We start from the raw sequence: 26,519 nt of genomic DNA on the forward strand, positions 1-26,519 counted from the left end.
GGGAATAAATATCTATGCCAGGCGCAGAAATGGCTCGGCGACCCTCTGCAATTAGGCTCACAACAGGGAGGGGGTCAGAATTATGGTTGGTGCGAGTTTGGTTGGTAATGAGGGCCGTTTGTTGCAGCGAATGGTAATCTAGCAATTGTAAAGTGCAAGAATCATTGTAGGACGCTCACTGTAAAATATTTCCTGTAATGAGTCCTTGTCCTGACCTTTGCCATGCACACACTCTAGTCTGTGTCCAGCAAGGAGCTTGAATATCACTGAGAAACAAGCGCACTAAATACTGAACTTCAGTCCCAACATAAAAAGCGAGACATATGTTTTGAAGGTGCCTGGTAGAACGCCAAGCCCTGCATCTACGAACTAACACCCAGACCCTGAGGGAGGTGGGCAACATGCACTGTGTTAGAAAAAAAGAGAACAAAAATGTAGGTGCGGATGCAACCGTAGGTACAAAAGTCACGCAATACATACTGTTAGCGATGCGGAGCACTTTGTACTCAATAGATTATCGCATAAACCAGACTGTTCGTAAACAATGATTCAAGAGAGATGCGGTCAAAATGTGCTAATCTTGTAGGGATTGTTTGTGGTCGCTGACTGATCATAAACACAATCACAATCAGGCAACACACAATTTAAGTCTGAAGCGATGTGTAATGTCACTGGGCTACAACATTCACTGTGTGGAGTAATGGAGCAGACAATCAAGGCTACCTCATGTTTTAGGGTCAGGGTTAAATGTTGGCTTAAAATGTGGACGTCTCGTCACCTGACCTTCTAGCAACTCCGGTGCAATAGCACCACTTTCAGGCTCAACAGTCTTGCCACTGGTTGGTGAAAGGCAGCTGTATGACCCCCCCCCCCCCCCCACATGAGCAGTCGGTTGTGTGAACCCACGTGCAGCAGGTACACCCAGATGTCACTAATGTGGAGGACCTCACAGCTGGGTGCTGGACCTTTCCACAACAGGACAGGGTCAGGCAGCAATACAACAGAAAGCAGTACAGTGGGTGTGCGCTTGGGAGAGGGAGTGTTTGCTAGGCAGAATCCCCATCTAGTTCACCAGGACTTGTAGACAGTAGCTTCCTGAACAACCCTTGTATGGTCTCTGGTGAGGAGTAGAAAGGGCTTCTCAGCCCTCCACATCTGTGTCCCTCAGCTCCTCGTGCTGGCTAGGGGCTTGCTCACAGGGAAAGTCAGCAGCACCACCAGGCCAGACCAGCAGAGCTTTCATGGCTATAGGCGTACTCATAGCTGTAAGGAAAAGAACACCCCGCATAGCTCACTCTACCTTCAGGAAGCACCAGAGGAAGAGTCCATGCAGGTCTGAGTCAGTGTAGATCTTCCCTGAGCTGGATGGGAGTTCCAGTTTACATTTGCACTGCTTGGCAGTAGGGCAGGTCCACACTACTAATTAGTGTCACTACATTCTTAAAGCTCAAAATCCCTACTATCCAGGATTGCCAGAGTCTCTTTCCGGGAAGGATCATAATCCCAGAATGCAATGAGGTTGCTGGTACCAGATACTCGAGGGAAACCTTGTATATGTCCCTCAGACAGAACATGGAGACAAAAGTAAGAGAAAGAAGTGGGAGCCCGGCTGTAACTGATGCCTCTTTGTAAGCAGTGTCTATCATCCACATTCCCTTCACCTTTTAAAAGTAAACATAAGCCATGCTGATCTAACAGTAATCCCCAGATGCATCAAACAAGATCTTAATCGGCTTTCCATTGCACGATTTCCAATATTTTCGATACATTTTGTGAAAATCAAACTGGTGTTTGCAAACATCCACATCACGCAAAAACCCCCACAAAGGGTTTCTTTGTGCCACAGGATTTAAGTTACATGGGGAATCCAGTAAACATCCCCCAGAGGGCGGCCACTAGTGTGCCCAAAAAACTATACATTGCAGCCACCTGCAGTGCTGGGCACAGAATCAGGTGTGAGACAAATGAGTTCCACCCCAATGCTAAGTCCCTTAGGAGCACTAGACCTGTGGTTTTAGAGGTTCATGTGATTAGGGACCCCTCAAAGTGCAAGAAAAAGAGGATCCTCCAGGACAAAAGGAAAATGGCAGAGAGCAGCTCTGCACAGATGGCAGGCATTACAACCCTTACAGGTCCACTTTCTCCTCAGCAAGACTAAAGATAAGTGCATTTCTAATGTTGTGTAGTACATTTCACCTTCACTGTTGAATCTTCCTTCTCTCTGCCTCCATTGTAAACAAAGGCTGGCCAACCTCTGGCACTTCAAAATGGCTAATATTCACAGTGTGCAGGACTGTGCCAGGAGCGCATGGTGCCCGGTCAGCACGAGGCATTTTAGTCTGCTCTTGGCCAAGTCATGTTACCGGCCAAGTGAAAGGAATGTGAATCCTGTCACTAGTCAATAGCCAGATGGAACTGCCTGAGAAATGTGATGGATTACTGGGTACAGGGAAAAGAGTTTTTCCCTTTGCCTTTAGGCACTGGAAGTAGAGTTGCGGGGGATGCTACAGCACCCCTAAAATAACCATGCTGGAGTTTAGAAGGTGAAAGGGCATTAAAGATGCTTTTCAATTTTATTTTGGTCTTGTCACATTTCTGTGCTTTAAAGACAGAGGTCAAATGTCAGGTTATGTCTAACAAATTGCCGATTATTCTTTTAACCTGGAGATTGGAGTTTACTTTCTTTGCCTGCAAAGTGAAAGGATTTTGTAAAGGGAAATATGTAACAATCATGCTTGGGTACAGGGAGTTTGAAAGGAAAGGCTGTAGAATTTACATACCATTCAATGAACTGTACACGTATTTCAGAATATATAGGTGAACCACATTTTTTGTACTGTGATGGGAAAAAGATTTAAATGGGATCAACACGAATTAAGACATTTCACGTTGTGATGCGCAGATTCACAAACAAAAAATATACCATACCAAAACTTTGGAAGGTTGGAGCTTTTCAAAATGTGGTTTTATTTCTAAAAGATGAAGTGATATGCTAGACTCTAGCATGTCACTTATGCACTTTATCTTTTTTGCTCTGAATGCAGGCTCCTTTTTTTGTTAATGACTACCAGAGCTTCAATTGGGGGCCCAAAGCAGCTAATACATTCAGATTGTTATACTTGCACTGTTTCCATGAATTAAGCTAAGGATACCAACTTATTAATTTTTAACACCCAAATTCAAACTCCTTCACAATAGGAGACTGTTTTAAAATGTCTAAGATTCCTTTTTCGTGTGGACATATACACTTTATTTAATCTTCTAATATTAATTAGTTTTGTGATCATTTGTGGACCTCTTGAGCAGGCCTAGCGGATCCCTAGGGTTTCACGGACCACAGGTTAAGAGCCACTGTACTACACCCTTACCACACTTGCTTATTGCATTTGCTACACTTGTTCTTTGTGTGACACCTGGGTTTTTCACAGTTACTAACATTGATAATAGCACCCTCACTTTAGAAATTGGAAGTGGCAACACTATGAGAAGCATGGCCCTACAGTACCACTCCTACGACTTTGTCAGATCTCTTCAGGTTCTTCACAGTGTCACCTGCCTCTCAAAACCCCCAGGGGCTGGAGTGAACCCTTAACTTCTATGATCCTCTAACCACTGGGGATATGAGGAGTATGTCGGGCATCAGGGAAATGATGTGCAAAAAACTCCACCGTATGTAGAAAGGAAGGTTACCTTTGTGGAAATGACACCCAGAGTTGGAAATTCTGAGTTTCAAATGCACAGCAAGCATATGGCTTCACCTAGCCCCTTATCTGCAGGAGAGCAATTGCCTTAAACACAGATTTTAGGTCTGCACTACGACAGCCATGCCACAACTTCAACCTATAACTCAAGATACTATGACAGACTTGCTAGAGGTTTTAGAGATAGTTCAATTAAGTAGTAAGACTGAGATGTTGACCAAGCCCATACTAGAGAGAAAGTCCCAAAGTAAGCCCCAAAGGAAAAAAAAAAAAAAAAAAAGTCAAGAATGGTAACCAAGTTCTTATTTTCCTCCGTAAATGTTGAGCTTCACAACAGTGACGAACTCCAGCACAAAGAAAGCAGTGAATATCCCACAAACAAAAGTAAGGCTGTGGCATCCAACTAGAATAAGGGTCTGATTTTCACATTGACTGACACGGTACTTCTGGGGAGAGGATGTATCCTTGCGGCTAGAGCATCGACCTTGAAGCTGGGGAACTGGGTTCGAGTCTCTGCACGGACGCTAACATCCTATGATTCTGGGCAAATCCTACAATCTCCCCATGCCTATTAAAAATTAATGTGTCCATTTGTAACGAAGCTGGTGCTCATGTAAAACGCTCCGATACTAGATATCTTTGAGTCTAGTTCCCCTATATAAAACTCTTTAAACAAATCCACAAAAAAAGCCAATCCTTTGGCCTCATTTAGAGATGAGTGGACCTTGAGTTTTCTATCAAAGGCACCCATCCTGATACATGGACATTACACCTTCTGCCCTATTAAAAGGTGGACTGTATAATATATTTTTTTTAATATATTTTTTTCCTGTCCATCACCATCTGCAAAAATCTAGTGGAGAGGGACAGAACAAAAAATACTGACTCCCTCACACCCTGGGAGTGTACCACCAGGGGTTGTGTTTTTGTTCTATTTCTGAAACCAACTCCCCCTTTGGGAGTTGATTCCAGAAAAACAAATACCTTCGCAATGTTTTGTGAACTGCTGTCAAAACCGATGGCAGCTGTCCACCAAACTTTTGTACATTGAAAGGATCAGCAATGGTGGCGGTTCCTTACAATGTACAGAGATGAAAACTGGGCAAGCGGTCATCTGTAACTTTGAGAGATGGAAGTCCCTGAGGATGGAGACCTCCAGCACCCTGATAAAACAGGGTACCATGCGGCAAATTATAAATCAAGCCCTATGGCGAGTCCAGATGTCAAGGGTCCCCAAGAACTCTCAAGGTGACCAAGCCCAGCACTTCTGCCTTCAGGAAGGGAAAACAATTGCCTAAGGATGGCCATTCTGATTGACTTCTCAAAGAATACTTTTGTAATCAGAGGCTATGCTGTGGTGTTAGATAATGTAAACTGAATAAATTAGGTGATATTTTAGGTGTAAACTGACCCATCTTAATCTTTTGAATCGCATCATTGCTTTTTCAATAAACAGGTATTTTCAAGTTTGAGCTATATAAAACTATATAAATTAAAAAAGAGGAAGTATGGAAATCCGAGTGAATACTAGGAAACCCTTTCTAATCACAAGCACTTGATTATGGGATCATCCTCCTAGAGGAGGAGTTACAGAACTAACTAAAATAATTTAAGAATATATTTTCTAGACGATCCGAGAACATCGTCACACTCCGTTCTATGACGTTATGAAGTCATGAATATCGTTTAGTCACCGAAACGAGTCCGACTCCCCTTTTAATGTCAAGCATTGACAGCCTACATTTTAGCCGGCTTGTTTTGGGAGGATGAACTGCCCCACAATTATTTCAAAAGGGTTGGTAAAAAGCACACAGAAGATGTTGAATAAAAATACAAATTGCATGTATGAGCAAGCAATACCTTTTTATATGTGCAGATTAATATAAAATGGGGAAAACATTAAACATAGAAGAAATGAGTACAACAAAGATCTAGGACAGAGAGTTTCTACTGGTAGTCATTTCCAGGTTACACGGGGTGCAAGGGTGCACCTTGATTTGCACAGCCCAACTGATCCAAAATTCTTTTGCACTGGTTAATTGGTAAAAAAGTACTTTTTGCAGTAGCAAACATTGCAGGTGTTGGTGCAAAACTGCACCAACTGATACAGCAGTGTAATTGGTGCTAGGGCAGATTTACTTACATTTGACCCAATGCAGCATAGCAACCAAATTTGTTGAGCTGCACTGCATCAAAAGGAGAGAGCAGAACAGTACCATATCTACTAACATATGGCATTGTTTTTATTTCTCTCCCTAGCACATGTTGGGCAGCCTGGCACCACACATACCATTACAAAATAATGCAAGGGTATGTGCCTGATGTCTAGCATAGGTTTTGTACTGAAAGTATCCATTCCCATTGCAAAATACTATGCTTCAATATAATTTAATACATTTCAAAGTTTGTATAAGTGATGTATATTAAAATGCAAATATGGAAAGGTTTGGAGAAAAGAAAACTTCTCCATCATTAAGCCTGCCACAAGGAGATGTACATGTATGGTGAAAAGCTGTGTCTACCATTTTAATAGTCAGGTCTGTGTCTAAACCGTGGATTCTTGCACAGGAGCATCTACGTTCTGCCCATGGGATATCTCCTTGATGCAGATTAGCACACTAACGCAAATACATGATCAATATGGGTCCACATTCGTAAATGTTGGCGTAAAAATGCAATGGTGCAGTCGGAGTAATCCTGACTGACAGGTTAGGAAACTGGGTTGGTGCACATTGCATGCTATGAACCTCCATTAGATACAGAGTGTAGGGATTCGAAATATAACTATAAAGTAGTCCAACGAGGGCCAAACTATAGTTAATGTGGGATGGTTCAATAGGCAATACATGAGCTGAATGGTAGGTACAGCTCAACACAAATCAGGAAATGACAGGTGCTTTCAGCAGAGTGACAGTCACTGGCAACAGTCGCACAAGACATATCCAGCAACCAAAACTTCATGCTCTTGAAGCATACGGTTATGTGTAGCCCATAAGGATTTTAGGTTTATTCCTATTGGTGTAAATGGTAGATCACAATTAATTTTGATGAACCAGTGGGGGGCTGCCCTAGGAGAAACTCCCTACAGATAACACTTCTTAATAGCGGATATCAAAGAAGATACCGGACCTAGAAGACTAAGGGAACTCAAAGGGAACATCAATGGTGGTCTTAATAAAATTAAGAGTGACGATTCACAAACTGGCAAACATAATTCTGATATACTAGTATTACAGTAAACTCTTAATCAGCACCAAATGTTATAGCATGATATGGCTCCCTGAAAGTGCTGCATGCATAGTTACTAGGGGCTCTAGGGAGTGGCAATACTAATCCAAAACCATGTATCTTTCAACCTAGAAAACTATGGAAAACTATGTGGAGATATACTGCAATTACTAGTAGACTACATTGAAATCCCTTATCCCTGAAACGTGTTCACCTCCCCCCAGACTACATGCAACCTTTCTAGAGCTCATTGTTAAGTTACTGCCACAAACCCCAGCTGGAGACTAGATCCTAGAAGAAGATGCCATGGGTCAGGCTAGCTGGGCTGGACAGCTACCAACTACATATAACCAACAATGACCCATTAGCCAAGTGTCTTGATGCCTTAGGCATTACAGATGTTTGACACACACTGCATCCTGGGAAACTCTGCTGCACATTTCACCCCAGAGCCATAGATCTTTCTCAAGATTAGACTAGTTCTTAATGCCAAATGCAGAGATGGGCACTCAGTTAGGTATATGCATACTGGCCAGGGGCCTACCAGACTACTCAAGGGTGGAATTAAACATAGAAGTAGTTCCTAGGACTGGGATGGCAGTTTACGGATTTGGAATGTAAAAAATTAATATAGTTGAGTGGCAGAAAGGAGCTGGAAGCAGAACTGTGGACCAGTGGAGTCACCTGGGGTACGCGGATAAGCCTTGGCCTTTAAAGTCATGATCAGAGGGGACATTTTTAGCTTTACAACAGGCTAGAATCACTATCAGGAGACTATTGCGCAGATGGACACATCTTAAGTTAGAATCCCAATATCTTGTGTCACGGAGATTGGTCATACTCTGTAGTAAAGAACATAACAAAACAGTGCTCCAGCAGACTCTTATGAGTGAACAGAAGTAAACATGGCTGGCTTCTGAGAGTTGCATCTATCAATGGGGCAACAAAGCCAGCAAAATACTCCACTATGTATGCTGAACTAAAAATAAACCAGTACACAGCCGAGAACTGATAAAAAAGGATCAATGGTGAAGAACAATTACACTATGGCACATACCTCTGCATCCTATTGAATCACATTATGCCCACACAATGCTTCAGTACCTCCAGAAGAATTGGAGAGAGTTTTATGAAGGACTGCCTGATGAGGTATCTATCAGAGGAAGAAAGATAACTCCTTGTGAACAACCTTAACCTGAGTTATTTAAACAAATCTCATCTAAAATACTAGATCCAGTCTGAAGATTCTGCAATCTGAGGGCAATTTCTACCTTCTTGCAACTGGTCAGGATAATAGTGATACATAAACTGTGACCCTCTGAGTAGTGCTCCTCTTACCATCCAACCTCTTTGCGAATTACCAGACAAAGGTGACTTTATGCCACTAGACAGCATCGTCTGCCAGGGCAAGCGTGTTGTGAATGCGTCTAGACAGGAAGTGCCGTTGACGCTCCGTATATTACTTTAAAAAAGCTTTTGACTTGTTAGAATGGGACTATCTTTGAATTTCTTATGACAATGAGCGTAGGACCCAGATACCTTAGCTCTATACAATTATTATATAGCCAAAGCTCTATACAATTATTATGTATTCACCCGAAAGCCAAGGTCAGGGTGAGCAAATAGAGGTCAGATCAGAGGCACAACGCAGGATTGCCCACTGTTCCCCCTGCTATTTGCAATTACCATAGAACCAATGGACGAATTAATACATAAACATGGACTTCTCAGGGAACTTGTAGGGTGCCAGCTATCACCAATAGAGAATCCCAGTACGTAGACTGTTTGCTCATATTCCTGCAAGAAAGATCTGGAGCTGTCTGGTCTGATGGTGCTTGAAATTCCTAGAATATTTGGAGAGTTTGCAGGCCTAAGAACCAACCACACTAAATCCACAGTATACCCAGTAGGCATTAAACAAGAACTTTGATTGTCAGAAAGCCTACTGGAGAATAGGGAGAGTTTTAAATACCAAACACATGCGATTGAAGACATGGTCATGCCTGTATACCCTCATGAGTGACAAGCAGCGCTCTACAACTACACATTGTAGGAAAGTGGCTCTGTATATACTGTTCCCAAATAGGTAGTGTGTACAGAGTCCACAGTCCCCAGAGGTTTGGCAGAGGCTAAAGTTAGATACAACCTTACTCTCTAAAGTGGTAGCTTGGTCGAACAGTAAGGCAGTATTAGAGGACAGTGTAAAGCATTTGTTGAACACTCAGTCAGCAAATGGTCTCACACACAAGAACTGAACTCTAGGCCAATGGTTTGTATATAAAAATATATGGTTGTTTTATTTTAGAACCAACAATAGGTATCAAAATATACTCTCTCAGAATGAGATGCTTTAGTTAAATACTTTGCAATAGGCACTTGACTTTTGAATGCAATAGTTACAGTTTGTTGCAATAGGCAACACAATTTCAAACACAATAATACATTGAGCTCAATGGGTATTTTAAGTTAAATGCAATTGATTACTTTCAGGATTACTTTTCTAACTCCAGGACTGGATCCTAGATTCAGTCCTGGGACAGTATTTGGAAACTAGTAAATACGTTTTAGTTAGTGTTGTGATTTTTAAGCAATATTTTGGAATTTTAAAGGTTGACACTTAGATACTTTTTCTAATCAAATTACCAATGTTATCCTATGGGAGGAAATTCACTTAGCAGGTAAGTGGGGTTATGGTTACTTTTTCGGGTTCAGTGTTGGATCCTGGATCCAGCACTAGTATACCACCTGTAAGCAGTTGATGGAATGCATTTAGGTAATACAGGCGATTAACGAATATTTGTAAGTTTGCCAAATCGACAGAAGAAATTTCACAGAAAAAGTTAATGGCGTCCTATGGGAGAAAGTTCAAGTTACCGGTAAAGTATGTTTGTTACTTTTGTAATCCAGTGCTGGGCTCCTAGGCTCAGTACTGGGACAACCATCTAAAAACAGGTAAGTAATTACGTTTTCACAGTTGGTACGATTTTTAAAGAATATTTGTAGTTTGCAAAAATCTACACTTAGAAGAAATTTCACAGTAAGTAAGGTTTGTAATTACTTTTCAGGGTCAGTGCTGGGTATCAAGATCCAGCACTGGGATCTCTTCTAATAACAGGTGAGTATTTCAGTTTTCGTTACTCGGTTGATTTTAGGTGAATATTTTAAAGTTTAGATACGCCACACAAATTTCAAGTGAAACCAGTCAATGTTACCCCATGGAAGAAAAGTGAGTTATCGGCTTTTGGGTAAGTACTCGACTGGCAGAGTTAAGGTTCTGGGCATAGACTCTGGGGTCTCCCAGGGTCAGGTAAGTACAGTTGTTACACCCTCAGCGGCACAGGGGCAGCCGGGTGCAGAGTGAGTTAGGCCCAATGTTATCCTAGGGAAGGCAGGGGGCCCTTGGTTGGTGGCTGCTGACTGTGCGAGCTGGGCTCCTGGTCACTTGCTCAGGGCAAATGGGGAAGTAGGTAGGAGTAGAGGTTGCACATCCAGGGGCACTCTGGCGGCTGGGTGCAGGGTGCATTTGAGCAGTCAGGCGCTCAATGGATTGCAATGGAGAAGCTCAAGAACGAACAAAGGCTGCAAGCTCGGGGATGATGAATTCTTCAGGTGCGACCACCACTTTGAGAGGCAAGTTGGGTAGTTGGAGGCTAGGTAGGTACCCAGGAGTTGGGCACAGGGGGCCACAGGGCGCCTTTTGGTGCTGGGAAATCTTACCCTCTGTTGATCGCGGTTGGGGTGGTCCCTGGTTCTGAGGCTGCAGGAGTAGTCAGGAGCGTCGAGGTGGGTCCTTGGGTGCCGGATTCGGCGTCACAGTCGCCGGGTGGGATGTCATTGTGGTCTTTGTCCACTCCAGCACAGACCAAGCTTGGCGGATGCAGAGTGTGCAGGGATCGCTGTTCCTGGCTGATGCCAGGCGTCAGTTACTTGCTTTGAGCAGTGCCACTGCTTGTGGGAGTCCCAGATGCTCGGAGTCACAAGGTCCTCCGGGTTTGTGAGGTTGCTGGCCACAGGAGATGCCGGGATTTAGCAGGAGCAGGTTCGAGGGTCGACAGTCCGGTAGGGCTGGGGCCAAAGCAGTTGGTGTCCTCTTTTTAGCAGCTGCACGGCAGGTCTTCTTTCTTCTTGATCTTCTTTGCTGTTTCGGAATCTGGATCCAAGGAAGGTTCAGGGTGCCCCTAAATACTAAATTTAGGGGCGTTACAGGTAGGTAAAGGGCAGGGACCACTGGGTCCCTGCCCTGGGGTGGGTACACCCCCTATCCTGCCACTCCTGTGGGAGGGGGGCAGTGGCCTAGTCCTGATTGGGCAGGGCTCCCAATCTTCAAGATGGCGATAGCCCGGAGATGTGCTTCACCTCGCCTCCCCCACCTGAGGGGTGGGTTGGCAGAGACTGGCACACCCCCGGTCCTTCCTTGGGGTTTCCAGCCAGTCTTCCCGCCAGAGTGGGGGTTTAGAACCGGTAGGGGCCAGTTGCTGAGTACAGCAAGTGGCCTGGAGAAGCTCACAAAGGCGGCCTGCCTTTGAAGTTTCCCCTGCCCATCATGGGGGAGGAGACCTAGCACCTCGCCCAGGATGTGCATTGTTGAAGGCCCAGGAGAGCGGATGGTTCTCTACCCAGGGGTCCAGCAACATGTCTGCTGTGTGGCAGCCTAGGCAGCCCCTCAGACCAGACGTGGATTGTAGGCTAGGTTCAGGGGGCATCTCTAAGATGGCCTCTGTCGTGCATTGTACATTAAATCCTGCACTGGCATCAGTGCGGGTTTAATATGCTGAGACGTTTGATACCAAACTTCTCAGTCTTCAGTGGAGCCATCATGGTGCTGTGGAGTTCGTGTTTGACGATCTCCCAGCACCATATACACTTAAATGGCAGCACTGCTCATGCTCCTGTACCCACACCACTGGCATAGGGCACCCAGCTAGAGGGGTGGCTGATGTAGGGCAGTGCATGTTGTGGGCATGGCACACAGGGATGTGTGCCATGTCGACTGTTTTGTTCTATACCCAGACACTCAGCCTGCAAGGGCAGTGTGTTTGGGTCAGGGCACAGGGCCTCTAAGAGTGGCACAATAAGTGCTGCCACCCTTAGAGGCCTTCCCTGGTCACAAGGCCCTGGGTACCTAGTGTACCATTTACCAGGGGCTGACATGTGGCCAGGGCTTGCCAATTTGGGTTTTAGGTTTCAGCACAGCTTTTAGGGAAGGAACATAGGCCCTTGGCACCTGATTGGCAAGAGCCCAGGGCACACTCAGTCAAAGTACATTCAGCAATTCAGCAAAAAGTGGGGCATACCATGCAAGAAAGATGACACTTTCTCACACACATTACTATACATCACACGTGGCAGTAAAATATCCACACAAAAAAAGACAGACTACAGCGTGATAATACTTTCTGGTCCCCTCTTACCTCTTCTACCTTTAATGGGAAGAGCAGCCGTATTCAAGATCGATTTTCTACGACTACTCTACCAGCTTCAGAGTTTCTTATTTGAAATCCTACACAATTTCTTTGGAAGACCTAATTCCTAAACAGGAAGCTTTCCCTGGAATCAAGGGACTCCCAGATTAGCTTTAGCAAAATGTTTTACGTCCATTTATGAGGGGGGGGGGTCAGTTTAACTGATATCACCTCATACTATAGATTTACCCATTTGATAATAGGTAATGAGGGGACAGAGAAATGGGCTTGAAAGGACACCCGGGTGATACATTTACTCTCCGCCTTCTGCTTCCACACACTCTATGCCCAAGAAGATATTCAAATGGTTCCCCACCAACACTAACAGAACCATCACCCAAAGTGTCATCAACCAGCAAGCTGCACTAGAGCAATGTAATTTATGCAGGAATCATCATTTAACAGGACCTGAAGACTCCAGACCATACAAAAATCAATTGCTAGGCTCACCCTCAAACTCCCACCTCACGCTCACATCACTCTGCACCTCAAAGAGCTGCTGTATTGGCTCCCAATCCACAAACAAGCACTCTTCAAACTCCTCTCGCATACATACAGAGCCTCACACGATATTGGCCTAACATACATCAACAAGTATATAACCTTCCACAAACCTACTAGATGCCTCCGTTCAGCCAGACTCCTAGTCACCCACTACCCCCATATACAGAACCAGATCCAGCAAGCCTGCCTTCTCCTACCTCACTCCTAAAGCATGTAACGACCTGACCCTGCACATTAGAGTCTCCTCCTCAGTTCTTGAATTCTGCAAGAAACTGAGACCTCACTCTTCATCTACCCCCAAACGTGGCTTGGCCTGTACAGCTCCTGCTTCAGCTCCTGGGTGAGTTGTGTGCTATACAAATATACAAAACATAACATAACAAAAGCCTGGATCACCCTCTCGACTGCTACCCAGTCAGTGCACAAGGTATGGGGTGGGACTCTGAGGAACTTAGCGGTTGATTTTGAGTTTGGTGGCAGAAGATAATCTCCCTCCCGCAATATTTAAAGTGCACAACTACAATATCCCACAAACACTCCTAATATCTAAAGATAAAGTACGAAATGTGGTTATTAGTTGAGGGGGTAAGTACCCACCTCAAGTATAATAACAATCCTTGTCAGGGGAAACCCTGAAATTCACTAAATTACTTTGAGCCTAGTCCTTTGGTAGCTATGGCACAGAGCAGACACACTTAACTTAGAGGTAATGTGTAAAGTATTTCTGCAGTATTAAAACAGTAATGCAGTTGAAATGCAAAACAATAAAAATCCCAAAAACAAATTAGAACAATAGAGTAAAATTTAATAAACAGTATTTTAATTTAATATTGCATTCCTGTATTTTCCAATGGAACACCCAGCCTTGCTACAATGAAAATTGCTTTGAGGTGAAAGTCATTGTAAGGACATGTTTAACATTGAACTTTTATATGTCCTATTTTTAAATACCATTCACCCTGCCATATGAGCAATAAGACCCACTTAGGGGTGCGTATAATCAAAAGGGGGGACAAGAGAGCTGGTTATTTTAAGAGGTCCTGTTCTCCTAAGAATATATATGGTTCATCAAAAGGGGAGCAGTTCCTCTCTGGAGGTCAGAGTGATAAGTATCACTGGCTGCCTGTAGTATCTTGGTATTAGTGGTGGGACAAGAACGGAGGAGGGGGAAGATGGGAGATCTGAATTTCAGATCTTGATGCCCTCACACACCTGTTAGGGTGTCATAATTCATCATTGGGCGCTCCTCGTCGGACCGGCGCTGCAATGTCCAACGGGCCTGGTGGCATCTTTGTCTGAGATCTTCTGATCTGAGAACGCCGTTTGTGAAGAGTGTATGTGGGTTGAGGAATTCAATATCTCCTGATACAAGTGAAAATGTGATTAAAATAGGCCCTGGCACTGTTAATTCTTTTATTAGAGTGTTGGGGCTGGGACCAAGTAAAACCAGTGAGGCTACTGCAATGAGTCAAGGTATTAGGGTAGCCTGTAGTTGACTGGGGTCAACATGTTTCGTGTCATCACTGCTCCGAGAGAGCGACACTTCTTCGGGACCAGAGGCAGATCAATGTATGTGGTGACCTCCGGTCAGACAGAGTGGGATCTACCCCTAATAGGTTCAAGTCCCTAGTTCAGGGTTCTTGTACAGAGGCTCCACCTAGAATGAGACAAAAAGAAGGAAGGGGAAAGGGGATACCATCAACAACTGGTTGAGGTAAGGCTTTTCAAAATGATCAGGATGGGTAAGGAACCCATGTTAAAACAGCGGATTATTTGTCTTCGCTGACAACAATTCGTAAAAGAAAAGTATACATGAACTAACGTGTGTGGAGAGAGTGAAAACAGTATTATAAAACAATATTCTAGGATCTTTGAGGTGGATCCAGCACGGTTCTTACGCAAGGGTAGATCGATGGTGACTTACAACCAATTCTTACCTCAGCAAAGCAGAGTGGGAGGCCTCATAGGTGGGGGAGAGACGACCCGACTACTGGAACAAGCCCACTAGATGAAAAGGGTTAGATCCAGATTACAGATAGAAATACGGACTACAAGTAGGCGTGTTACTCCAGGGTTAAGTGAGTGTGTGCAAGGTATCATGCAGCATTGTGCATATCTGTCTTAATGTAAAGGATCGTGAGAAAATTCAGCAAAGACAAGGGATTGTGAAAACCCACACTGGATATGGGTGAAGGGCTGGGTGTGCATATGCCAAGATACATCATGGAGGCAACCTGGTAATCCATATCACACGCGGTATAAGTGTGGAAGCCCGGGAGCCATGCAATACAACTACGTCCTGAAGTAATCAGAGGATGAGGGACTGTTGTGCATGCATACGCCACAAGTGTGAGCCGTGTGTGAGATACCGGCGGTGACATGCATATAGTGATAGCGCTGTTAGTGTCTCTCTACGTACAAAGGGTATATGCCAGCGTCTCTAGGGGCGCACACGTGAATATGTCATATCATAATGTTAGGCCATATGCTCACACAGGCAACACATGTCAAAGCAGCGGTGAATACTATGGGGCTATATGTGGTAACGTGCTCCTAGAGATCGGAGTACGTTACCGACTTGTAAACCCACTGAAACGCGTATCTAGGGCCATCAGCGTACTCTAGTACACAGTAGTGGTGGAGTGCCTGGACTCGGGTTATAGGTGGCGGGAAGCCATGCCGTGTAAACAGAATGGGACGTCGAGTCTGTTGTCATGCAACGGCCGACGAAATAGTGAAAGATATTAAAAAGGGGTTAAAAATACGGGCAGAAAACGGCTCACAAAGGGAAGAGCGGCGTGAGAGGGAGCAAAGGACTTACCCGTGTGTGGGTGCGGGCTCGCCGTGGAACCAGCGTATCTGCTCATCACCTGGATATTACCGCGTCTGTGCTCTGTCCGAAGTCTTAAACCGTGGAGACGCGCCGAAGTCGCGCGAGATTACCCGCGGGGCCGCCATCTTGACCCGACAAGAGAAGCCTGACTATGTGAAGACAGACTCATGACAGTGTGTAAGATCAGGGCTGCATAACGGGGCAAAAACAGCACAGTGGTGATGTACAAATCCAGGAGGGATAATTAAAATTGCCCCGCATATTAGAAGAACCGGAAATAAATAAATAAAGGCACACAATGGGAGCCTTAGCAGACACTTCCTAACAGAGTGTTAATAAAGTGAAGTGAATGCTGGTAGCTAAAAAATATATATAGAGCAGAATGGCTAATGGATAAAAGCCATGGTGCAAAAATATATGTCAATACCGACCAGCATAGGGCATGGTACTGGGGGGGGGGGGGGGAACCAGGGAAGGACAGGATTGTGGTGTCTGCATAGGTCGTGGGGTCAGGCACAACTACTCTTTACCCTCGGGTTATCTGTGGTCAATAATACTGAAATAGTGGTGAGTGAGTAAATCATATTGATTCAGAAGTAAAGGTAGGGGGTGTTGGAGGCACGGGCTTGGTTTTGTAGGTTTTAGTTAATCTCTGACTACGGGATGTCATCGTTGAGGCCCCTATCTTGTGTAGAAAGGCGGAAAATCCATCTTTGTTCGGTTTCGAATTTTTTTTGGCAAGACCATGTGGGGTTGCTTTCGAGGACTGTCCAGTAGTTTGTTGAGTCCATGTTGGTGCGTAATGTAATGAGTACTCATTTTAGTGGTAGATTTTCCACACCGTATGTTGCTTCGGTGTTCCATGATTCTTGTTTTTACAGGACGTGTGGTCATACCAATGTATCGCAAGTTGCATGGACAAGTGATCAGGTAGACACAGTTTTTTGAATTACAGTTCGTGTGGTTCTTTTGGGTCCAAACTTTTCCTGTTTCCAGGGTAAGTTCTTTAGTTACCTTAGTAAGGTTGCATACTCCACATTCGCCACAGGGGTAGTGTCCTCGTACTGGCAATGTTCCCCATAGGGTACCCTGGGTGTACAGTTTGGTAGTTTTTGGACGTGTGTGCACCAACATATCACGTAGATTGTTAGTTCGTTTGTTTGCAAATCTTGGTTTAGGTAATGACAGTTCGTCCGTGGTGAGAATCTTCCAATTTTTTGTGATAATCCTCTGGATTTTGTTTGATTCTGATGTGTAGGTGGTCACACATGTTAGTGTTTCATCCGTCTTATTTACTTTTGGTTCTAAAAGAGACTCTCGATTATTATTGAGGGCTCTTTTATTCGATCTCTTGATAATGGTGTCGGGGTAGTGTCGGGCTCTAAGATGGTTGCTTAAAGTAATGGCCTCCTTTTTGTAGTCAGCAGTCGTGCCACAGTTTCTACGGAGGCGCAGGAATTGGCCGAAGGGTAAGTTGTCCCTCAGGGCTTTGGGGTGGTGACTTCCATACTGCAGTAGGCTATTCCGGTCCGTCGGTTTCTTGTAAGTATGTGTGGAGAGGATGGCGTTCCGTAGAGTAATGGTAAGGTCCAGAAAGTGGATCGCAGTAGGTGAAGTAGACCGGGTAAATTTCAGATAGGGGTCCAGGGAGTTGACCCATGTGAAAAACCTGTCACAAGACTCGGTGTCTCCCTTCCACAAAATAAGGAGGTCGTCTATATAATGTTTCCAAAGGATGATGTTGTTGGCGTAGGTGTTATTATCTGTTATGTGGAGGCGTTCAAATTCTGCGACATAGAGACAGGCTAGGATCGGCGCAAATGTACTGCCCATAGAAGTTCCCTGGGTCTGGTGGAAAAATTGGTCCTTGAATTGGAAGAAGTTCTCACACATGGCTATGGTGGCACATTCCATTATGAAGGACACTGGGGTTTTGGACTCCCATTCTTCTTTGAGGAGGAGTTCTTCTATAACCCTGAGTGTCTCTGTTTGAGGAATATTCATGTAGAGGGCCTCCACATCCAATGTCATCAAAAGATTGATATCTCCATTAGTAGGAGTGTCAGTTAGTAGGTTGAGCATGTCTCTGGTGTCTTGTAGGTATGATGGTATTCTTTTCACCAAGGGGCGGAGGAAGTGGTCGCAGAACTTGCTAAGAGGTTCTAGTAGTGATACGATTCCCGAGACAATGGAGCATCCTGGGGGTGGATTAACTCCCTTATGAATTTTGGGTAGAGTATAGAAGGCAGGGGTTCTGGGTTGTGAATTCACCAAGAATTCTGCCTCATTCTTGGTGATCCATCCTTGTGTTTCTGCTGATTCAACGATAGATCTTATCCTTGTCATTATTCTCCCTGTCGGATCTCCTTTAATCTTAGTGTAGTATTTGTCTTGGGAGAGTTGACAGAGACATTCCAGGTCATAATCTGATGTGTCCAATAGGACAATGGCTCCTCCCTTGTCTTCTGGTTTGATAGTGATGGTGGTATCTTCATTCAGAGATTTTATAGCCGCCCTCTCGATAGCCGGTAGGTTGTTGTACTGGGATTCTTCAGTGATGTTTCCCACTTCTTTGATAACGGTTTGTTCAAACGTCAGAATCTCGTGTGGGGTGATGCCATCGTGTGGTGTGAAGGTCGAAGGAGAACGTAATCCGCTATCGGTGGTTTCCTGAGACAGTTTGTCTTGGAAGAAGGCTCGCAGTCGTAACTTCCTAAAGAAGTTGTATAATTCTTTATGCAGAAGGAATCGGTCCAGTTTTGGTGTGGGTACAAACCCTAGGCCCCTGTTGAGTACTCTTTTTTTCAGCTGGGGTTAAAGTTCTAGTAGAAAGATTGACTACTTGGTCCTGTTCTTCCTGCTCCTCAGTTCCATTCGTTCTTGTTGTTGGGGGGCTGGTGGATCTTGCCAATGGACTTGTTTGGATTGTCCGTCTCGTCTTCTGCCTCTTCCCCTGCCCCGTCCTAAAAAAGGTTGTTGTTGCTGGTTGAAATGGTACATCGGTGGAGGCATGTGGTACATAGGGTTCCATGGTGGTTGTTGGCCGTAGTAGGGGTTCATTGGATAGCCAAACAAAGGGGGTGGTTGTGGTGGTCCCCAATTCTTCTTGAAGCTGGATCGGCTGTCATTACTCGACGTACTGCTGTTCGAGTTGGAGCGTGGTCTGCTCTCGACTGAACTCCCATCTGATGAGTCTTCGCCACTGGGTATTTGATAGTCTTCCTTTGTGTATGGATATATTCTTTCCTTATCAAACTTCTTGATATCTTTTTGCAGCTTTGAGATCTTTTGTCGCATCAGGTGGTTCTTATGATCGTCCATCTCAGAGTTGATTCTGCTAATCTGCTTTTGAAGGCTGTGATATTAATTGAGGCTTTTAAATTTTTCTCTGCAATCGTTATCTCGATGAGTAGTTTGTCTGCCAAACGTTTGGCTGTGTTGATGATCAGTATGAGCCAGTCCCTGGTGCACTTCCAGGCTACCAGGGAACATTCTTTTCTGAAGCCAATGTCTTCCAGAAAGATTCTTGGTGCGTTAGTGACCGAGAGTCCGTTGGGGGCTATATTTGCCCTTAGGTATTCCGTCATCATGGCGCCGTGGAGCGCTATCTTCGTCTGTAGTTTCTTTTGGTTGGCTATAGAGTTCCAGTCGGCTGAGATGCTGCAGGATGGATTACTGCCATCATTATGTAATAGAGAAGGGGCACGTAGAATTTCTGACACCATATCATCAGTGAAGCTCAAGTCTTGGTTGTCCATGGTTAGGTGATCAAGAGGCGAGGATAGGGGAGGTCTTTCAGTTGTGTGAGTCGTGTACTCACAGAATGGAGTGTGAAGGGTGGTGATGGTGAATCGTTAGTTCATGAAGGGGTAACAAAACGTCCCTCGGCAGGTCTGCTGTGTATAAGCGTATAATCAAAAGGGGGGACAAGAGAGCTGGTTATTTTACGAGGTCCTGTTCCTGTGCTCCTAAGAATATATATGGTTCATCAAAAGGGGAGCAGTTCCTCTCTGGAGGTCAGAGCGATAAGTATCACTGGCTGACTGTAGTATCTTGGTATTAGTGGTGGGACAAGAATGGAGGAGGGGGAAGATGGGAGATCTGAATTTCAGATCTTAATGCCCTTACACACCTGTTAGGGTGTGCTTCATAATATTTATAAGGAAGGTTTATCCCGCTCAAGAGACATTATTTTGTCAAATGTGCAGTTAAACCTGCACAGCCAGGCTATTAGTGGCAGGCCAGCAGCCATGTTTACATTTTCACTGTAGTGGATGGCACAATGAGTGCTGCAGTCCACTTGTGATATTTAACTTACTGGCCCCAAGTACAACTCAATACTATATACTAGGGACTTTATAGGTAAGTTAAATATGCCAATAAGGAGTATACCAATTTTACCATGTTGAAAGGAGGAGCGCATGCATTTTACCGCTGGTTAGCAGGGTTAAAGTGCACAGACTTCTATGTCCAGCAAAAAGAAGATTCAGCAAAAAGGCAAAAAATCAGGATGACCCTGCAGAAAGGGCAAATTTCCAGCACAGCCAGCTCACTCTCCAGCAAAAAGGTAGTGTAGACTAATCAATACTTGGGTGGGCTTCCCTGCTCAGGCGATAGAATATCAACAATTTACCTCTTCAGCAGTGGCACTTGCCTTTTCCATGCACCTCTGAACCTATCTGTACCCCCTACTGTCACCATCCTCCTGAGCCACTGAGCTGCCTCATAGAGAGGGCTTCTCTTCATCTGCAGGCCCCATCCGTTAAGCTACTAAACTTAGCTTGCTCACAGATGCATCCCACTATGCAGCTAGTACCATCGTGGTCAACAAGGTGATGTGGCCCACTCTGTTAACTAAGCCGGACTTCTGTCCCCAACCTAGGAAAACCTCTGCCACAAGTACAGTAACCATCAGTGGTCACTGACATCTGTTAGTGTCAAGAGCCAGGCCCCTGGCCATCGATTGCCAGACAGTGCAGGTTTCACCTCCAGAGTGGGTTCCTTAGAGGTGATAAGACACCCTTCTGCCACCTCAAGGTGGTATCCCAACACTGGTGTCTCAGTTCAGGGTTGGTACCCTGACAATGAAGAGATGCCTGGTAGTCCAGGACTTTCAGGAGGGTACCACAGCCCCCCTTCAGGGATGACACACTTTTGACTGTCATGTAGGGGTCTATCTGGGGCAGGTCTCCTGCCCTCTCTCTCAGTGACAGTGCAGACAGTCCCTCCGGGTCTCAAGTCGACTCGCCAGGGGTAAGTCTTAGGGTGTTTTTCTCCTAGATCAGGTAACCACTGAATTAAGGATCCTCCCCAGAAATCTGTGTTTTTAGAGTGCCTGTCCCACCCAGCTCTTTTCTCACCGGTGAAAGCTCATTGCCAAGATTGCAGTCAATGGGCATCTGGGGACTGACAATGAACCTCTTATGGGGCCACTCCCCCACTACTTTCCAGGGATACCAGGGACATAGGTAGAAAAACATCCTGCCATGGGCCTGAGTTATCCTACATACCTGCCCAGGCTGGGAAAAACAGCTTTTCCACCACCATGGTCTGGATGCCACAGGTATACCTCAGAGCAGGGACAGGGACATGCTCTAATCACGTCTGCCAAGATTACATTCTGTCTTCTTATACAACTGGAAATCGGTGCACACTTATATGTTTATTACCCATATGTGACTATTGAGTGCACCATTAAAATGTTTGATTAGTATATAAAGGAGCTGAATAGTCCCAAAGAGAAGTGGCCGGTCTTGGAACACGTCACGGAATAAGGTGTTGTGCTTACCAGCTTGAATCAGATCTATATAGAGCTTACAAAAGAGCGCAAACTTTTGTAGACCAATGGGGGCATTCAAATTACCTTGAATCTTAGGTCTGGTGGTGAAGATATGGAGCTCTTGATACGACGGACACTGTTAGTCAAACCTAAGTATGTACACACTTACCCATCAGTGAGATATGTCTACGTCTCTGGGACTTTGCATGATTGCTGTGCCACACTTATAAATGGCTTGGCAGTCACAAGTGGAAAGAAGCAGAGGAGAGGAATCAGAAAGCCGGGGAGCTAGCCGATGGTTGAAGCGGGGCTTGCCGTGTTTTCTCAGTGGACTCTACTTGTGGTCCCCACCATCAGGCTACTAGGGAAGGCCACGGCCGCCGTGACCACTGAGACATAATATAACATAACACCGAGACCACTGGTCGCCGAAATGAACCGAGGGGGCACGAGGTGTGGGAGAGGTGGGTGCACTGTGCTCTCACCGCCTGCCTCGAGTCCCGCCTCCTTTGCTCCCCTGCTCCGAGCCGCATCAAGAACCAAGGAATTTTCCGCACAGGAGCTGGTTCCCTGCACCGAACGGAGCTGACAACAGGGGCTAACTGTGGGCAAGTGCAGTGGCTGTAGTCAGCCATTGCTGAGTTTGTGCCCCAGACCTGGCAGAAGCGGCCCAGATAGGAACTGGGTGCAGCTTACAGAGTTTCAGTGAGCCTTGCTTGACTCCAGGACCAGCAAACGTATACTGGTAGCCCGCCCATAAGTAACCCTGCAAGTAAGCCCGCAGCCTGCACCTCCTGTGTGAACAAAAAGCCACTGCACATTCTGACAGGCTGCAGCGTCCACAGCGGCTGCCATAAGTGGCACATGCCCTTGGAGAACCATTGACACTGGAGCACATTGGAGCCTATGGAAGATCTCCAGAGATAGCTTAAGGTCATTTGGGATCGGAGGTAGGGTGACAGGGCGGTAGTGCAGCAGCACGCTCCCTTTCTGCCTCCTTCCCTTCCAGTCTCCTCTCCCTGTTTTCTCCAGTTCAGTCCAGCCTTCCCTTCGGTTTTTTGGCAACCTCCACCATACGGCAGCACGGCAGCCTCCTGAAATTACGCCCTCCTGTAACATACCATTGCTTATCCTGCTTGGCCCCCCTTGTGCAACATGAGAAAGTAAGTCAGTATGCAACTAAGCTACTGAGTCTGCGTCTGCAAGCCTTGTCCGAAAAAAGGACCCTGCCCCATCAGCTGACTTTAGAGAACCCAGATCGTTTCCCCAGCCCTGTAAAATTACTGTTCAGCAGACAAAAGTGCAAAGCTGCAAAATACTGACATAAAATAAAACAAGCAAGCAGTTATTTACCTAGTTCAGCGAATTCACACAGCAAAAAGAACAAGCATTGGCATAGCCAATAGGTTTCGCTTTTGGGGTTAGCCATGCAACACTTGATGTTGTTTAATTGAAGGATATTGTGCTGGATAACTAAACACTTATAATGTCCCAAAGGTGAGACCTATTGGCTATGCATTGGGGGGCCTTTTAAGTGTTTATGTAGCGCTATTGACTTTGCCAATGTTTCTAAGCTGTGCTGTAGAGAAGTGCGGTTGCTGTGCAGCACTCTGAGAAGTTGTAATTAAAATGTGTAAGAAGCACTGAGTGATGCTGTGGGGTCGTTGAGTGATGCTGTGCTGGCCTTGAGTTATGCAGCAGTGGCGTTGAGTGATGCTGTGCTGGCCCTGAGTGATGCTGTGCTGGCCCTGAGTGATGCTGTGGTGGCCCTGAGTGATGCTGTGGTGGTTCTGACTGATGCCGATTGATGCTCTGGTGCTGCTGAGTGATGCTGTGGTAGCGCATAGTGATGCTGTGGTGGTACTAAGTGATGTTGTGGTGTTCTTGAGTGATGCTGTGGTGAAGGTGAGTGATCCTGTTGTGGCCCTGAGTGATGCCGTGGTGGTGCTGGTGGTGCTGAGTAATGATGTGGTGGTGCTGACTGATGCTGTGGTAGTGCTGAGTGATGCTGTTGTGGTCCTGAGTGATGCTGTGGAACTGCTGAGTGACGCTGTGGTGGTGCTGACTTATGCTGTGGTGGTGTTGAGTGATCCTGTGCTGGCCCTGAGTGATGCAGTGGTGGCCCTGAATGATGCTGTGTGGTGGTACTGAGTGATGCTTTGGTGGCCCTGACTGATGCTGTTTTGATGCTGTTACGCTGCTGAGTGATGCTGTGGTGGTACAGAGTGATGGTGTGGTGTTCCTGAGTGATGTTGTGGTGGTGCTGAGTGATGTTGTGGCATAGCCAATAGGTCTCGCCTTGAAGCTCTGAAACGGAGCAGCATGCTGGAACCAAATTTTTCTCACCAGCATTTCAATCTTGTGTTAAACAAGGCACTCCATTGAGAATCTTTTGAACAGGACCACTGGACCTTTATGGTTAGAAAGCACCAGACCTTGTACTGAGGAGCTACGACAAAAGAGGAGTGCAAAAATACATCACTGACACATTCTCCTTCCACCACAAAATCAAGTTCTGCTCTATCCAAATGGACAACTTCTCCTCACTAGACCTTCTCCATCCACGAACGATTCGCCCTAGCAAGTGCCGCCTTTGTGAATTGTTCCAGGAGTATCTACCCCACCTGCTCTGAATCTGCCCGGTGTTAACAGACGACGGCAGAAGGTTCCTTTGTCACCTACTGGTTAAACAAGGGACTCGAACGATACAGGCAGCTGTTGACTTCGACGCTCACCAAGTAATCTCTGGTGTGATAACATTCCTGGACAAAGTGGATACAATGTTAAGAAACGTAGCCTTACTCCCAACCTCCTCAGTGTTGTAGGAGGATGATTTTGGAATGCATCTCTGGCATAAATTTGCTTCATGAGTTTGGACATGAACTTTCCTGTCTTCCTTGCTAGTGATAAGACACAACAGGCAGGTTGCTAGGTGAGTCCGGCCAGCACATTGTGGTCACAAGCCACATTCGTCTATCACTCTTTGTTGAGCTTGTGCTGAACTTGGCCTATCCTACCCCCCTGTCATCACATCTTGCCTGGCATCCGATACAGGTAATGTCTGCTAGTTTCTGTAAAGATGCCATAGCAATCATTCAGCACTTTTTGATTTTAGCACCAGGCACTTTTGACTCTAGAACTTTAAGCCTAACCCCTAGCTTTTTTTAACAATCTCTGTTTTTAATATGTGCTAATTGCAGGAACTTTTGTTCTATACCCCAATGCAGATAAAGACCACGCCAGTCCCACAATCAATAAATGCTGCGCTAGGTCAGTAATAGCACGCACCACTTTATAAACTGTCTCCTTAGCTCTTCCACCTGGCCCAGCTTAACGCCAGTACTTTAATTAAGTGTAACTCGGGCCGGGGTTTGAACTGCATTAACCCACATATCCAAATTGATTTCTGGTTATCAGCAAGGGAGGTGCTGTTGACGAAACAGGCGGTTGGGTATCTACCCCATACCCTGTCTGACCACTCCCCTGTGCCTTTGACTAGTAAACTCTCAGACCCTTTACTGTACCAATGAATATGGTGTTTCCCCTCAGGGGCCTTAAATGACTTAGTGTCCTGGATGGATATTGCCACGGCAATAAACGTTTTTGACATACACACACAGTCTGTTTCCTCCTTCTCAATGGTTTGGGAAACCTTTTAGGTTTATAGGAGAGACTAAACAAACAGGAGTCCTCAAATCTATCCACATCCAATTGAACAAACTTAAGAAAGCCCTAGCTGATCAAGAGAATACAAAGCACCACATAATGCCTCTGATCTTGAAGAGCACAACCATCTGCACTTTCAATTCAAGAAAGTAGCTGACTTTGAGATAGCTTACCTGGGCAAAAATGACCAACTACTTATCTACAGGGTAAGAGAGAAGCCTAGCAGAACACTATCCTGGGTATTGAAGAAAACCCAAACCTGAACTATTGTGTAATCACTAAAGGGGCGGTCTGGTGAAACCTTTTGTAGAACACTGCGGAGAGTTATACACCTATGTACAGCAATATACTGGAGCACAACTGGAGGTATACCTGGAGGACATCACATTGGACTTTGCGAAGAGGTGTGCAAGTGTACATGTTTGAGCCAATATCACAAGCTGAAGTTAACTGCACAATAAATAGCTTCACTAATAGCAGGGCCCACGGATCTGATTGATTAACTAGTGAATTCTTTAGGACATAGAAAGGAATTCTGGCCCCTCATCTGATGGACCTTTATCGAGAGTCCTTCGATAAGGGCTCCCTCCCACCTATCATCAGGGAAGTTGGGATATCCACTGTTTTAAAGCCGGGCAAAGATGCCAAATACTGTCATACAGGCCACTTTCCCTGCTCAATATGGACAATAAGTTACTCGCATGGGTAGTTGCCAACAGATTGAACTTGTTAATGGAAAAGCTGATCCTTCTGGATCAAGCAGGGTTCATACACCGAAGAGCCACTTCCAACAATTTAGGCACACTACAAGCACTGATGCATTCGATCCATCCAGAGGTGAGGCCTGTATCGGTATTTTTGGATAGGGGGAAAGCACTCACTTTACTTGAGTGGCCGTTTCTGCTGACAGTAATCTGTAGGATGGGCTTAGTGAGCCATTTTTTGCAATTTGTCAGCTGCTATATATTGATCCATTTCTAATAGGCACAATAATGGGTAAACATACTTCTGCCCCTTTTAGTTTTGGAATTGGCAGAAGACAAGGATGCCCCCTGTCGTCTTTACACTTTGCTATAGCCATAGAACCGTTGGAATCTCAGCTCTACAAAAAGCATATAAGAACGTTTTTCTTGTCGTTATATGTAGATGACATCCTTCAGTTCGCTAAGAACTCTAATGATAATCTGGGGCACATAATTCGTGACATGGCGAGATATGGAGGATGATCGGGTACCCAAATGAACTGAAGTAAGGCATTTACGCTGACTGAAAGTACCTCCAAAACAGCATTAGAATACCCTCTGTCCTGTCGGAGGTCTCTGTCCTATATTTAGGGGTACTTGTAG

The 26,519-nt window shown here is 45.3% G+C and overlaps 1 protein-coding gene across 7 annotated transcripts in view; it reads right to left on the minus strand.

Annotated features, from left to right (window-relative positions):
• Positions 1-26,519, minus strand: part of DEF6 (DEF6 guanine nucleotide exchange factor) — an 849,237-nt gene that overhangs the window by 577,128 nt on the left and 245,590 nt on the right. Inside the window, exons 1-3 of one of the 7 annotated variants that reach the window (XM_085651120.1) lie at positions 15,717-15,808; positions 14,833-14,899; positions 7,987-8,082 (exon numbers count right to left, since the gene is read on the minus strand). The exons of 4 other annotated variants lie outside the window; for them this stretch is intronic. The gene's annotated coding sequence lies outside the window, so the exon portion shown is untranslated. Of the gene's footprint in view, positions 1-7,986; positions 8,083-14,832; positions 14,900-15,716; positions 15,831-26,519 lie in introns of those variants that run through there. 2 more of the 7 variants (XM_085651117.1, XM_085651119.1) reach the window with 2 other exon arrangements.

This window comes from Triturus cristatus, chromosome 1_1 (assembly GCF_964204655.1).
Source record: "Triturus cristatus chromosome 1_1, aTriCri1.1, whole genome shotgun sequence".
Lineage (NCBI taxonomy): Eukaryota > Metazoa > Chordata > Amphibia > Caudata > Salamandridae > Triturus > Triturus cristatus.